The 13,885-nt window shown below is 44.9% G+C and overlaps 1 protein-coding gene across 1 annotated transcript in view; it reads right to left on the bottom strand.

Moving 5' to 3' along the window:
* Positions 1 to 13,885, bottom strand: part of LMAN1L (lectin, mannose binding 1 like) — a 109,208-nt gene that overhangs the window by 70,782 nt on the left and 24,541 nt on the right. The gene's annotated exons all lie outside the window — the stretch shown is intronic.

Raw genomic sequence — 13,885 nt, 5'->3', positions numbered from 1 at the left:
ATCTTGTACCTCTCTGCCAGCTCGTTGCCAACCTCCGCCAGCCCTTGACTACGAACCTGCCTATCGATTGTGTACCTTCCTGCCAGCGCGTTGCCGACTTCTACCTGTCCCCTACCTTGCAAGTACACCTGTTGGACTTTCCTAAACCAATCCAGGATCGACATCCCACCAGCTCCTCTAAGGCTCCGGTGTTCCTGATCCTGCCAACAGGCACCTGTGCCCTTCCGTTGCCCTAGCAGCCCTGTCTCCACCTCCAGGGGTGCTAGGACCGGAACCGTGCAAGAGGCCACCCTCGTCATTTCAGACTCCGCTGTAAGGTACGTGACAGTACAATCCAGCCACATGGAGTCTGAAAGGGGGGCCTCAGCTATGGATGCTCTGTGCCAGCAGATTGCAAACCTCACTCAAGCAGTCCAGGGCCTGCAGGATGGCTATCAGCGACTTGAGCAACGAGTGGAGTCTCTCTCTCCAAGCACCTCGGCACGCCAGACAGCCGCAGCACCTGCAGCATCGATCTCAACTTCTATTCCCACAGTAGTGGTGCCACCTCCAGAGCCACGTGTTCCTGCTCCAAAAAGATTCATGGGAGACCGCAGTAAATTCCGCTCTTTCAGAAACGTCTGCCATCTGTATTTCCTGCTTCAGCCTCGCACCTTCTCCTTGGAGAGTACCAAGGTGGGATTCATCATCTCATTGCTACAGGGAGAACCCCAGACCTGGGCTCACCATCTATTAGAACAAGCTAGTCCCTTGCTAGGCACCATGGACCCTTTTCTGGATGAGATGGCTAAGCTTTATGATGACCCTCAGCGTACCACCACAGCTGAGGCCAGTCTCCACGCCCTCCAGCAGGGCCATAGGCCTGTGGAGGATTATGTCACAGACTTCAGACGGTGGAGTTCCGACACACAATGGAACGACACCGCTCTCTGTTTTCAGTTCCGCCTAGGACTTTCAGAGGCACTGAAAGATGAACTAGCTCGGGTGGGGGTCCCCAATTCTCTTGAAGAGCTGATTCAGCTATCTATTCAGATCGATCGCCGGTTGAGGGAGCGAAGATCTGAAAGAACCAGCCAGTACCGGCCCATGTGGATGCTACCTAGGGTACCCAGCCACCCACCTATTCCTGCAACCCCACTACCTGCTCCAGTCACTGAAGCTCCAGAGCCAATGCAATTAGGCCTGCTTCGTGCACCATTGACACCAGAAGAGAAGCAGCGCCGCCGTATGAATAATCTCTGCCTCTACTGCGAAGGAGCCGGTCATTACGCCAACATGTGTCCTAACAAGACTCGTAAGTGTGACTCTCCTTCTCTTGATCCTTGTGCTTAGGCTCTAGCAAGATCAACTCACATTGCTGTTCCTGTATCCCTACAGCTTCCGGAAGGGGCACTCCAGGTCCAGGCCATAGTTGACTCAGGCGCCTGTAGTTGATTCATCGACCATGCCTTCGCCCTGCAACACAAGATTCCTCTACATTCCAAGCAACACAAATTGTCCATACTACTAGCTGATGGGTCCAACATCAAATCTGGGCCCATCATTCAAGAAACTCAACCTTTGCCTGCTGAAATCTCACCCAACCACCAAGAACTGTTGTGCCTAGACGTGATATCCTCACCGCTCTTTCCAATCATCCTGGGAATGCCATGGTTGCAAGCACACAACCCACAGATCGATTGGACAACCGGCAAGGTGGTCTTCCAGTCAGCCTACTGCCTCCATAACTGCCTCCAGACCCTCCACCACTCAGTACCAGTTGTTGGCTGTCTCAAACCAGTATCTGAATCCCAAGATCTTGTTCCATCCATATACCACGATTTCCTGGATGTCTTCGATAAACAGAAAGCAGACACCCTTCCTCCCCACCGGGCCTATGATTGCCCTATTGAACTTTTACCAGGGGCAGAAATCCCCTTTGGCCGAATTTTCCCCCTCTCGGAACCTGAACTCTTGATCCTGAAAGACTATGTCAATGAGAACCTCAAGAAGGGGTTAATCCGACACTCTACTTCTCCAGCCGGGGCAGGAATATTCTTTGTCGAAAAGAAGGACCACTCACTCCGGCCGTGTGTGGATTACAGGTAATTAAATCGGATTACTGTTAAAAATCGCTATCTCCTGCCTCTAATCCCAGAATTGCTCCAGAGACTCCACTCTGCAAAGATTTTCACCAAGTTGTATTTACGAGGTGCTTACAACTTGATCAGAATCAGAAAGGGTGACGAGTGGAAAACGGCCTTCCGGACGCGGTTTGGCCATTTCGAATACCTCGTTATGCCCTTTGGGTTATGTAACGCCCCGGCAACCTTCCAGCATTTTGTAAATAATATCTTCAGAGACTTCCTAGACCTATTCATTGTCGTTTACCTAGACGACATTCTGATTTTCTCGGTTTCTCTGGAACTACATCGTGACCATGTAAAACAAGTCCTTCTTAGGTTAAGACAAAATGGACTCTATGCCAAGGCCGAGAAATGTGAATTCAAACTGCAGACCATTCACTTTCTCGGACTAGTAATCTCTACAGGAGGGATGGCAATGGATCCTCAAAAGGTTGCAGCCATAATGTCCTGGCCGCCTCCCGTTGACAAGAAAGGGGTACAGCGGTTCATCGGCTTCTCCAATTTTTACAGGAAATTTATTAAAAACTTTTCTGGTATCATCATGCCCATCACTCAACTCACTAAGAAACAGAACCGCTTTCAGTGGACAGAGGTAGCTCAAGCTGCTTTTGACAAATTAAAAAGACTGTTCACCTCTGCCCCGGTATTAAAGCACCCTGATCCTGCCCTTCCATACATACTGGAAGTAGATGCCTCAGAGAACGCTGTAGGGGCCATCCTGTCTCAGCGCCAAGGACCTAAAGCTGTAATGCACCCTGTAGCCTTTTTCTCGAAGAAATTAGGGTCTTTAGAAGGGAACTACGATGTGGGAGACCGGGAACTGTTGGCAATCAAATCGGCTCTGGAAGAGTGGCGGTACCTCCTGGAAGGAGCAACACACCCAATACTGATCTTCACGGATCACAAAAATTTAGAGTATCTCAGGACTGCCAAACGTCTCAGACCCAGACAAGCAAGATGGGCTCTTTTTTTTTCTCGCTTCAGTTTCCAAATAACCTACCGGCCCGGATCCAAGAATGTGAATTCACGGAAGTCGAGGTTCCACCTCAAACGGATACCATCTTACAGGCTGGGAATTTTTTGCTCACACAAACCAATTTAATGACACAGATACGTCAAGCATCCAGAGGAACCTCTCTGCCTCCAGATATGAACTTTCAAGAAAACGATGGGCTCTATTGGCAGGGGAATAAAATTTTTGTACTACAGAATCTGCGTACTACTATTTTACAAGTGTACCATGACTACCCGCTGGCTGGCCATTTTGGGGGATACAAGACCATGCATTTGACCCAGAGACATTTTTGGTGGCCCAGCTTAGCAAGGGACTGCAGGAAATATGTCAGCTCATGCTCAATTTGTCTCAGAAACAAAAACAGCAAAAGCAAAGCATGGGGATTATTAAGACCACTACCCATTCCTGATAGAACCTGGGATAAAATTGCGATGGATTTTATTGTAGAGCTCCCTCCATCGGAAGGATTTTCATCCATCTTTGTAGTGGTAGATTGCCTCTCCAGGATGTCACATTTTGTCCCCATGAAAGGGACCCCATCAGCAACAGAAACGGCTGAAGTTTTCATTAAATAAGTGGTGAGATTGCATGGAATCCCTAGTGACATTGTCTCAGATCGTGGAGTGCCGTTCACTTCAAGATTTTGGAAAGCACTGTGCGAAGCACTGGGCATCAAACTAAATTTCTCTTCAGCTTACCATCACCAGTCCAATGGGCAGACTGAGCGTACCAACCAAACGCTAGAACAATACCTGCGATGCGTTACCTTTTTTTCCCAGGAAGATTGGGCCTCACTACTGCCCTTAGCGGAATTCACATTTAACAACTCTGTTGTTAAACAGAGTTGTTTACCAACCAATCTCCATTCTTCTCAAATTACGGGTTTCATCCCTCTTTCTTGCCAACGTTAATTCCAGACTCTCCGTTACCAGCTGTTCAGGACAGACTAAATTTCCTTGCTACTAATAACCAGGTGCTGAGAGAGACCATTTCCAGGACACAGGAGGTTAATAAAAGATTCTTTGACAGGAAGAGGAGAGGAGAACTGGATTTGAAAGTTGGTGACCGTGTGTGGCTTTCGACAATCAATCTGAAACTGGTCTGTCCGTCCAGGAAGTTGGGACCCAGTGACTTATGAACTTGAACTTCCCGACACATTCAAGATCCATCCTGTGTTTCATACTTCCTTGTTGAAACCTGACGTGGTTAATCCTTTTCCAGGTCGTGAAGTGGGGCACCCAGAGGCTATAATGGTGGATGGAGAGGAGGAGTTCGAGATCGAGACCATTGTAGATTGCAGGAAAAGGCAAGGACATAATCAATATCTAAGTGGAAAGGTTTTGGTCCAGAAGAAAATTCTTGGAAACCAGAAGCAAACCTCCATGCCCCAAGGCTTATACAAGCCTTTCATCGCTCTCATCCAGAAAGAAGGATCCAGAGGGGCATCCGGAGGCTGCCCGTAAGGAGGGGGCAATGTCAGAGAACCATTACAAATGCTCGTTTCCGTGCGCCAGCTAGACGTGCGGCACGAACGAGTGAGCCCCGGACCAGGCACGCACGTTAGCACTCTCATAGGAACGAGTGCACGTCAGCGTGGGCACGTCCGCACGCCAACGAATCACGGCACAGGGCGCCCTATTTAAAGGATCAGCATACTAGCATCAGTGCTGGATTGTCTCAGCTAGTTCCTGTATCTTTATTGCTGTTTTGACTGAACCTTGATCCTGAAACCTTGGCTTTCCTGACTACTCTTTTGGATTATCCCTGCAACCCTGCTTACCTCTGCTTCCTGTACCGAACCCGGCTTGAACTCCTGACCACGGCTCTGTCTTCCGATCTTGTACCTCTCTGCCAGCTCGTTGCCAACCTCCGCCAGCCCTTGACTACGAACCTGCCTATCGATTGTGTACCTTCCTGCCAGCACGTTGCCGACTCCTGCCTGTCCCCGACCTTGCAAGTACACCTGTTGGACTTTCCTAAATCAATTCAGGATCGACATCCCACCAGCTCCTCTAAGGCTCCGGTGTTCCTGATCCTGCCAACAGGCACCTGCGCCCTTCTGTTGCCCTAGCAGCCCTGTCTCCACCTCCAGGGGTGCTAGGACCGGAACCGTGCAAGAGGCCACCCTCGTCATTTCAGACTCCGCTGTAAGGTAAATGACAGATTGGATCAGGTGATCAAAGAGGTTGGTGAGGTCATGCAGGAATCTTGCCTCGAAGCAAGGACAAAAAAATCAGACTACAAAGCATGAATGGGGCTTTGTTAGCACTTTTCATGAACAGTATAAGGATGTGGAATCGATCTTCAGAAGGCATTGAGGCATTCTGAAGATGGATAAAGTTCTCAATGGAGTCCTTCCAGATGTCCCTCCATTTATCTATAGGAGGACATCTTCGTTCGGTGACAAAGTAGTATGAAAAGGTCTTGGATCCCCCTACCAGGCCCCAGATGTTTTGAGACCGTGCTGGTTTTTATTCTTGCAGAAAATGCAAAGCATGCCAACAAGTGAACACCCAGGTTTAAATAGGTTTAGGTCTACAGCTAATGGCATGGAATTTGAGATTAAGGAATTTATTTCCTGTCTCTCTATAAATGTTCTATATGCCCTTGCGGCTTAATGTATATTGGCAGGACCAAGAGGACATTGGCCAAGAGAGTCTCTGAGCATATTTACAATATTCTGATAGGTTATGATGGCCACAGTGTCTCTCTACATTTTAGACAAACATGGGAGAGACCCAGCAGGTCTGAAGTTTTGGGGAATAGACAGACTATAATCCACCCTGGAGAGGAAACAACGTTGTGCATGAATTGTCTGAACGCTTAGTCCTAATGGAATGAATATCAATTTAGATTTAAATTGTTTCATTAGTGACTATTAGGTTCTGTTTTTGTAGCTGTTTTAATTTAATTTCTTCTTTTTGGGCCTACTGCAATCAGATCATTGTGTATTGACCTTGATCTGGACCTTGTTTTCTTAGTATAGGCTCAATTATATTTTTATTTTTCCTTACAGAGTGGTATTATGGAGGTGTATGTATTAATACTCCTCTCTGTAGACGAGGTTTAATAACTGATCATGTCGTGCAGAGTGGCATTATGGAGGTTTATATATTAATACCCTTGGAGACAAAGTTTTATAACTAATCTTGGCGGACTAAATATAGACTTTATGCCAGGATATTTATGGAACTCTTATTCATTAGGGATCTAATACAAGATTTCATTTTAACTTTCATAGGATTTCCCTGATTGGTTATATGTGTTTTTTATTTATCTGCTCCTTATATCCATTTTTAATTTATTTGCTCCTTATATACTGTATATATTTTAAATATGTTCTAATTTAATACCGACCTTACATCTGAGGATGGGGATTCGGTATGATGCATGACACTGCGTTTGAGATGCAGTGAAGGTGTGGTTTGCAAACATATATTAGTTGCAGAGAAAGTGAGAATAGCAACTATTTTTGCATAATATATATTTTATGTATTGCCACATTTGTGCTATTTTACCTTATGTGGGATGCAATTTCGCTGCGGTGCATTTGATAATTGCAGCGGGCACGCATCCTAACATTGACAATTTCTGTTCTGGAATTGGATTGCATTGTTAATGTTGTGTAATGTTCAACAATTATATTGTCTTATTAATGTTTTATAATGTCTTCTTTTGCAATTTTTGTTTTTTGAAAGTCTGCTCATAGTTACATAGTTACATAGTAGGTGAGGTTGAAAAAAGACACAAGTCCATCAAGTCCAACCTATGTGTGTGATTATGTGTCAGTATTACATTGTATATCCCTGTATGTTGCGGTCATTCAGGTGCTTATCTAATAGTTTCTTGAAGCTATCAATGCTCCCCGCTGAGACCACCGCCTGTGGAAGGGAATTCCACATCCTTGCCGCTCTTACAGTAAAGAACCCTCTACGTAGTTTAAGGTTAAACCTCTTTTCTTCTAATTTTAATGAGTGGCCACGAGTCTTGTTAAACTCTCTTCTGCGAAAAAGTTTTAACCCTATTGTGGGGTCACCAGTCCGGTATTTGTAAATTGAAATCATATCCCCTCTCAAGCGTCTCTTCTCCAGAGAGAATAAGTTCAGTGCTTGCAACCTTTCCTCATAACTAAGATCCTCCAGACCCTTTTTTGCTTTGTTGCCCTTCTTTGTACTCGCTCCATTTCCAGTACATCCTTCCTGAGGACTGGTGCCCAGAACTGGACCGCATACTCTAGGTGCGGCCGGACCAGAGTCTTGTAGAGCGGGAGAATTATCGTTTTTATCTGTGGAGTTGATCCCCCTTTCTCCCCTCAGTGTATAGATTGCATTCATATTTTTGCCACCCAAATGCATTATTTTACATTTTTCTACATTGAACCTCATTTGCCATGTAGTCGCCCACCCCATTAATTTGTTCAGGTCTTTTTGCAAGGTTTCCACGTCCTGCGGAGAAGTTATTGCCCTGCTTAGCTTAGTATCGTCTGCAAATACAGAGATTGAACTGTTTATCCCATCCTCTAGATCGTTTATGAACAAATTAAATAGGATTGGTCCCAGCACAGAACCCTGGGGAACCCCACTACCCACCCCTGAACATTCCGAGTACTGCCCATTTATCACCACCCTCTGAACTCGCCCTTGTAGCCAGTTTTCAATCCATGTACTCACCCTATGGTCCATGCCAATGGACCTTATCTTGTACAGTAAACGTTTATGGGGAACTGTGTCAAATGCTTTTGCAAAATCCAGATACACCACGTCTACGGGCCTTCCTTTATCTAGATGGCAACTCACCTCCTCATAGAAGGTTAATAGATTGGTTTGGCAAGAACGATTCTTCATGAATCCATGCTGATTACTGCTAATGATACCGTTCTTATTACTAAAATCTTGTATATAGTCCCTTATCATCCCCTCCAAGAGTTTACATAATATTGATGTTAGGCTAACTGGTCTGTAATTCCCAGGGATGTATTTTGGGCCCTTTTTAAATATTGGTGCTACATTGGCTTTTCTCCAATCAGCTGGTACCATTCCAGTCAGTAGACTATCTGTAAAAATTAGGAACAACGGTCTGGCAATCACTTGACTGAGTTCCCTAAGTACCCTTGGATGCAAGCCATCTGGTCCCGGTGATTTATTAATGTTAAGTTTCTCAAGTCTAATTTTAATTCCGTCCTCTGTTAACCATGGAGGTGCTTCCTGTGTTGTGTCATGAGGATAAACACTGCAGTTTTGGTTACTGAAGCCCCCTGATTCACTCGTGAAGACTGAGGAGAAGAATAAATTCAATACCTTTGCCATCTCCCCATCCTTTGTAACCAGATGTCCTTCCTCATTCTTTATGGGGCCAATATGGTCTGTCCTCCCTTTTTTACTGTTTACATACTTAAAGAATTTCTTGGGATTTTTTTTGCTCTCCTCCGCTATGTGTCTTTCATGTTCTATCTTAGCCGTCCTAATTGCACCCTTACATTTCCTGTTGCATTCTTTATAAAGTCTGAATGCTGAGGATGATCCCTCAACCTTGTATTTTTTGAAGGCCTTCTGCTTTGCTTTTATATGCATTTTTACATTGGAGTTAAGCCATCCAGGACTTTTGTTCGCTCTTTTAAATTTATTACCCAATGGGATACATTGGCTAATGCCCTTATTTAATATGCTCTTAAAGCAAACCCATCTCTCCTCCGTATTCTTTGTTCCTAATATTTTATCCCAGTTTATGCCTTTTAGCAAGGTTTGTAGTTTAGGGAAGTTGGCTCTTTTGAAATTCAGTGTCTTTGTATTCCCTTTATGTCTCCTATTTGTGTGATTTATACTGAAACTAATTGACCTGTGATCGCTGTTACCTAAATTGCCCCGTATTTCCACATCCGTGATCAGGTCTGAATTGTTGGTAATCAGTAGATCCAGTAATGTTTTATTTCTAGTTGGTGCGTCTACCATCTGACCCATAAAATTGTCCTGCAAGACATTAAGGAATTGGCGAGCCTTAAATGAATGCGCGGTTCCCTCCACCCAGTCTATGTCTGGATAATTAAAATCCCCCATTATGATAACACTTCCCATCCTTGCTGCTAATCCAATTTGTGATAGGAGATTCGTCTCCACTTCCTCCCTCAGGTTAGGGGGCCTATAGCATACTCCCAGTATTATTTTCCCCTTAGCTTCATCCCTTTGGAGCTCTACCCATAAGGATTCCACCTCCTCCCTAGCTCCCTTAGTGATGTCATCTCTCACATTCACTTGTACATTATTCTTGATATATAGGCATACCCCTCCCCCCCTTTTTACCCTCCCTATCCTTGCGGTAAAGGGTATACCCTTGAATGTTTGCCAGCCAATCATGAGAGCTGTTGAACCAGGTCTCTGAAATTCCCACAAAATCCAAATCCTCCTCGTACAACAGTATCTCTAGTTCACCCATCTTGTCTGCCATGCTCCTGGCATTGGTGAACATGCCACATAGTTTAGACCGGTCGCATATTGTCCTCGTATTGGGTGTTTCGAGATTGCAACTAGGACTTGCTACTATACTCACCTTGTGTTTTTGTGCTTTGGTTAACCTGCCACTAATGCCCCCAATACTACACTCTGGAATATCTTCCACGCTGGCTATCTCAGCCTCTGGACCCTCCCCCCCATCGCCTAGTTTAAAAACCCCTTTAACTTTTTGGCCATCTTCATTCCCAGCAGATCTGCACCCTCCTCATTTAGGTGCAGTCCGTCCCTTCTATAGTACCGGTTACCGACTGAGAAGTCAGCCCAGTCCTCCAGGAACCCAAACCCCTCCTTACTACACCAGCTCTTCAGCCACTTGTTTAGTTCCCTAATCTCCCTCTTCCTTTCTGGTGTGGCTCGATGTACCGGTAATATTCCTGAGAATACTACCTTGGAGGTCCTTTTCCTCAATTTAGCTCCTAAGTCCCTAAAATCGTTCTTTAGGACACTCCATCTGCCTCTGACTTTGTCATTGGTGCCAACGTGCACCATGACAGCCGGGTCTTCCCCAGCCCCTCCCAGTAATCTGTCCACAAGATCCGTGATGTGCCGAACCCGAGCGCCCGGTAGACAACATACTGTTCGGCGCTTCAGGTCTTGGTTACAGATTGCCCTCTCTGTCCTTCTAAGAATTGAGTCCCCTACCACCAGAATCTGTCTTTCCTTTCCCTTTGCTGCCCCCCCACTCTCACTGGAGGAGTTCTTCCCCCGGCAGCTAGGAGAGTCCCTCAGCTCCAGCAGTGCTGGTCCCTGACTGGTTTCACCAATGTCACTCAAAGTAGCGTACTTATTGGGATGCTCCAGTCCTGGATCGGCCTCCCTGGCACTTCCCCCTGCCAGCACCTGCCGTGTACGTTCCTGGCTCTCCTTTAGTAAGGAGGGACTTCTCAGTGCTGACAGTTGCTTCCCCAGATTCAGAACCTGGGCTTCCAGGGAAACAATGTGCTTACATTTTGCACAGCAGTATTCGCCCTCGATCGGATGATCAAGGAACGCATACATGCGGCAAGATGTACAAAGAGTCGCCTCTCCACACCCGCCGGGCATCGTACCTATTAAATTTAGTGAGGATTGGGGATTTTACCCTGTCCAAATTACCCAACAGCTAGCTTCCTGGCACGAATACTCAAGACAATACACAGGTACACAACAAGACAATACACAGGTACTCACAGACCTACGTGCACTCGCAGAACAGTCGCAGACCTACGTGCACTCACAATACTCAAGTATACAGTACACAATACACAAGTACTAACGATCCACACACACTACTCAGACAACACTCAGATACTCACACTACACAGGTACTATGACCCCTGTTATAATCTCCTGCTCACTATTTAATGTTCTCCGATGTATGTTTTACTATGTATTTATTTAAGTTTGATTATGCCCCTAGCCTGCATCCCTGTAGAGCCTTAACTAGTGTGGGATGTCATGTTACGGGCATATTTCATTAATGGGGATGGGGTGGTGTCCAGTATATGCATGCGAGAGTGCGCGTGTTGGATTCATCTTCCCCCTGTTTACAGGTGGCCCAATATGCATTTAACATATGGTTCGGCATTGCGGGACACACTGTGTCTCTCTCTGTGCAGCCTATGTACTGCGCGGCGCTAGTGTGGGTGTGCCGTGTGATGTCCGTGTATGTTGGGCTTTTTATATTGCTTTGTACGTCCCTGACACCTGAGGCTATGTGTGCAGTCTGAAGGCTGACGTTTAGTTTAGCTGGCTGCGGTGACGCCCGCCCTGGCGCTTGACACTCCGGCCGGGTGGGAGTTAATCTCTCGTCCGTCCAGAGTATATAAGGGATGAGCTGTGCTGCTTGGCCACGCCCTCTGAGGAAGACGTGATTACAAAACGCGTTAGGGCGTGGCCATGCAGCTACCCTGTCTGCCATTCCCAGTCTGTGTCAACCCGGGTCTCATCGCGTTCAGTAACATCAGGAAGTGGTGAGAATGACATGAACTGTGAAGTGCAGAGTTGCAGACTTAATACTGACATCACTGTTTTTATTCAACTTTCTTGTAAGCATATTTTTATCAGTTGTGGGCATGTCCCCAATAAAACAGTGTTACGCTATGTGAATTCCCTCTTTTTTTACATGTAACATTGGGTGAGCCACTTAAAGAAATTACCGTGAAACATTTAAAAACAGGATCCTTTTTCACACCATAAGGAGAGACCAGGTTCAATGTATTGCTGTCTCATGAAAGGATTTGTTCATCAGAATAGCAGTTTATCCAGGTGTACCAGGAGATATTAAGGCTATTTTTTGGCCCGTTTGTGGTAAGTGCATTACTAATGGGGTTTACATCTGAGCACGAAGTTTATTTTTTCGGTGATGGTGTATATGCTTTGAGGCTTCCCTGCGATTCTGAGGGGTCACGGAGCACCTTATTTACCCTACGGACTTTTGTTGGGACTCTGTCACATATGGATTTATATTTATGTGTGGTCTACATCTAATTGCACCAATACTCTTAGTTATTTGCATTCTAGCGCTGTTAATGTTGTGATAATTTTATTTGATTTTATCGCCGCATCTTTATCAATAAATCAAAAGGTATTCATTAGAATATCACATGAGAATATATTTTTTTGTATACCATAGAAAGCAATTATCACTTAGTTTCAAACTGTCAGCTAGGACATCTAAAATACATGCATGGTGTATTTCTAATTTTAGCATCGGCAATATTTTGTTTATAATTAAAGTGTATGTAAAGCCCAAACTTTTTTTTTCTTAGATTAATTTTGATTTCATTTGTTAATTTTGTAGTGCTTTGTCCCATCTTCCTACATGCTGCGGAAGGTTAGCTATGTGATTGGACAGGAAGCCCCACTCTCCATAAGGCCAAGCGCCGGCAAGAGTAATGCAGAGGGCTAGGAGGGCTGACACACCACCCACCCCCTTTGCATTCTTCTTGCCGCTGCTTGTCCAGGCAAGTGCTTGGAGCTGTCTTCAGGCAATGGCCGGGGGCATCCTGCCTAGCCACAACATGTAGGAAGATGGGATAAAGTATTACATTACTTTGTCTCCTAGGGGACAGAACACTAATAAAAAAATTAATTAGACATTTTTTTCAAGTGGTAAAACTCCTGTTGGGTTTTTACTGCTGTCTGGGTCCCCTCTTGGAAGGATCACTGTCTCTATTTATCCCAGAGACCATTACTGTATTTCCAGAACAGCATATGATAGGCAAATCCAAAATGTAATAGCTGTTCTTGGAAATCTTCCAATAGGGTCACCAAGAGGAAATTACCCCTCGTTGTGGATAAATTTTCTTTCTTTTGTGTCTGTGGTACACAAAGTGAAGGTAAATCTCCTCAATGGGACACAAATAAAGCTAAAAGCAAATAAATATACTTGACCAGTGTATGCATCAAACAGTGCTCTTATCACCCTTATATACTTTTGATGTATATATAAAATAAATATATATATATAAAGTGGGGAAAATAATTATTTGATCCCCTGCAGATTTTGTAAGTTTGCCTACTTATAAAGAAATGAAGGGTCTATAATTTTTTTCATAGGTGTTTTTTAAATTATAGAGACAGAATATCAACCAAAAATCCAGAAAAACACATAAAACAAATGCTATAAATTAAGTTGCAGTTCAGTGAGTAAAATAAGTAAGTATTTGATCCCCAAGCAAAACATGACTTAGTACTTGGTGGAGAAACCCTTGTTGGCAAGCACAAAAGTAAGAAGTTTCCTGTAGTTGGTGACCAGGTTTGCACACATCTCAGTAGGAACTTTGGTCCACTCTTCTTACAGATCTTCTCTAAATCCTTAAGGTTTCTTGGCTGTCTCTTGGCAACTCGAAGTTTCAGCTCCCCCCATAAATTGTCTATAGGATTAAGGTCTGGAGACTGGCAAGGCCACTCCATGACCTTAATGTGCTTCTTCTTGAGCTACTCCTTTGTTGCCTTGGCGATATGTTTTGGGTCATTGTCATGCTAGAAGACCACATCCACCACCCATCTTCAGTGTTCCGGCTGAAGTAAAAAGGTTCTCATCCAAGATTTTACAATATATGGCCCCGTCCATTGGCTCCTTAATGCGGCAATGTTGGCCTGTACCTTTAGCAGAGAAACAGCCCCAAAGCATAATGTTTCCTCCGTACTTGACTGTAGGGATGGTGTACTTAGGATCATAGTCAGCATTTTTCTTCCTCCAAGCACAGCCAGTCTCCAGACCTTAATCCTATAGAAAATTTATGGAGGGAGCA

This window comes from Aquarana catesbeiana, linkage group LG03 (genome assembly GCF_042186555.1).
Source record: "Aquarana catesbeiana isolate 2022-GZ linkage group LG03, ASM4218655v1, whole genome shotgun sequence".
NCBI classification, from domain to species: domain Eukaryota; kingdom Metazoa; phylum Chordata; class Amphibia; order Anura; family Ranidae; genus Aquarana; species Aquarana catesbeiana.
Note: the sequence above shows the minus strand (reverse complement) of the source record. Positions and strands in the feature narration are given on the sequence as shown.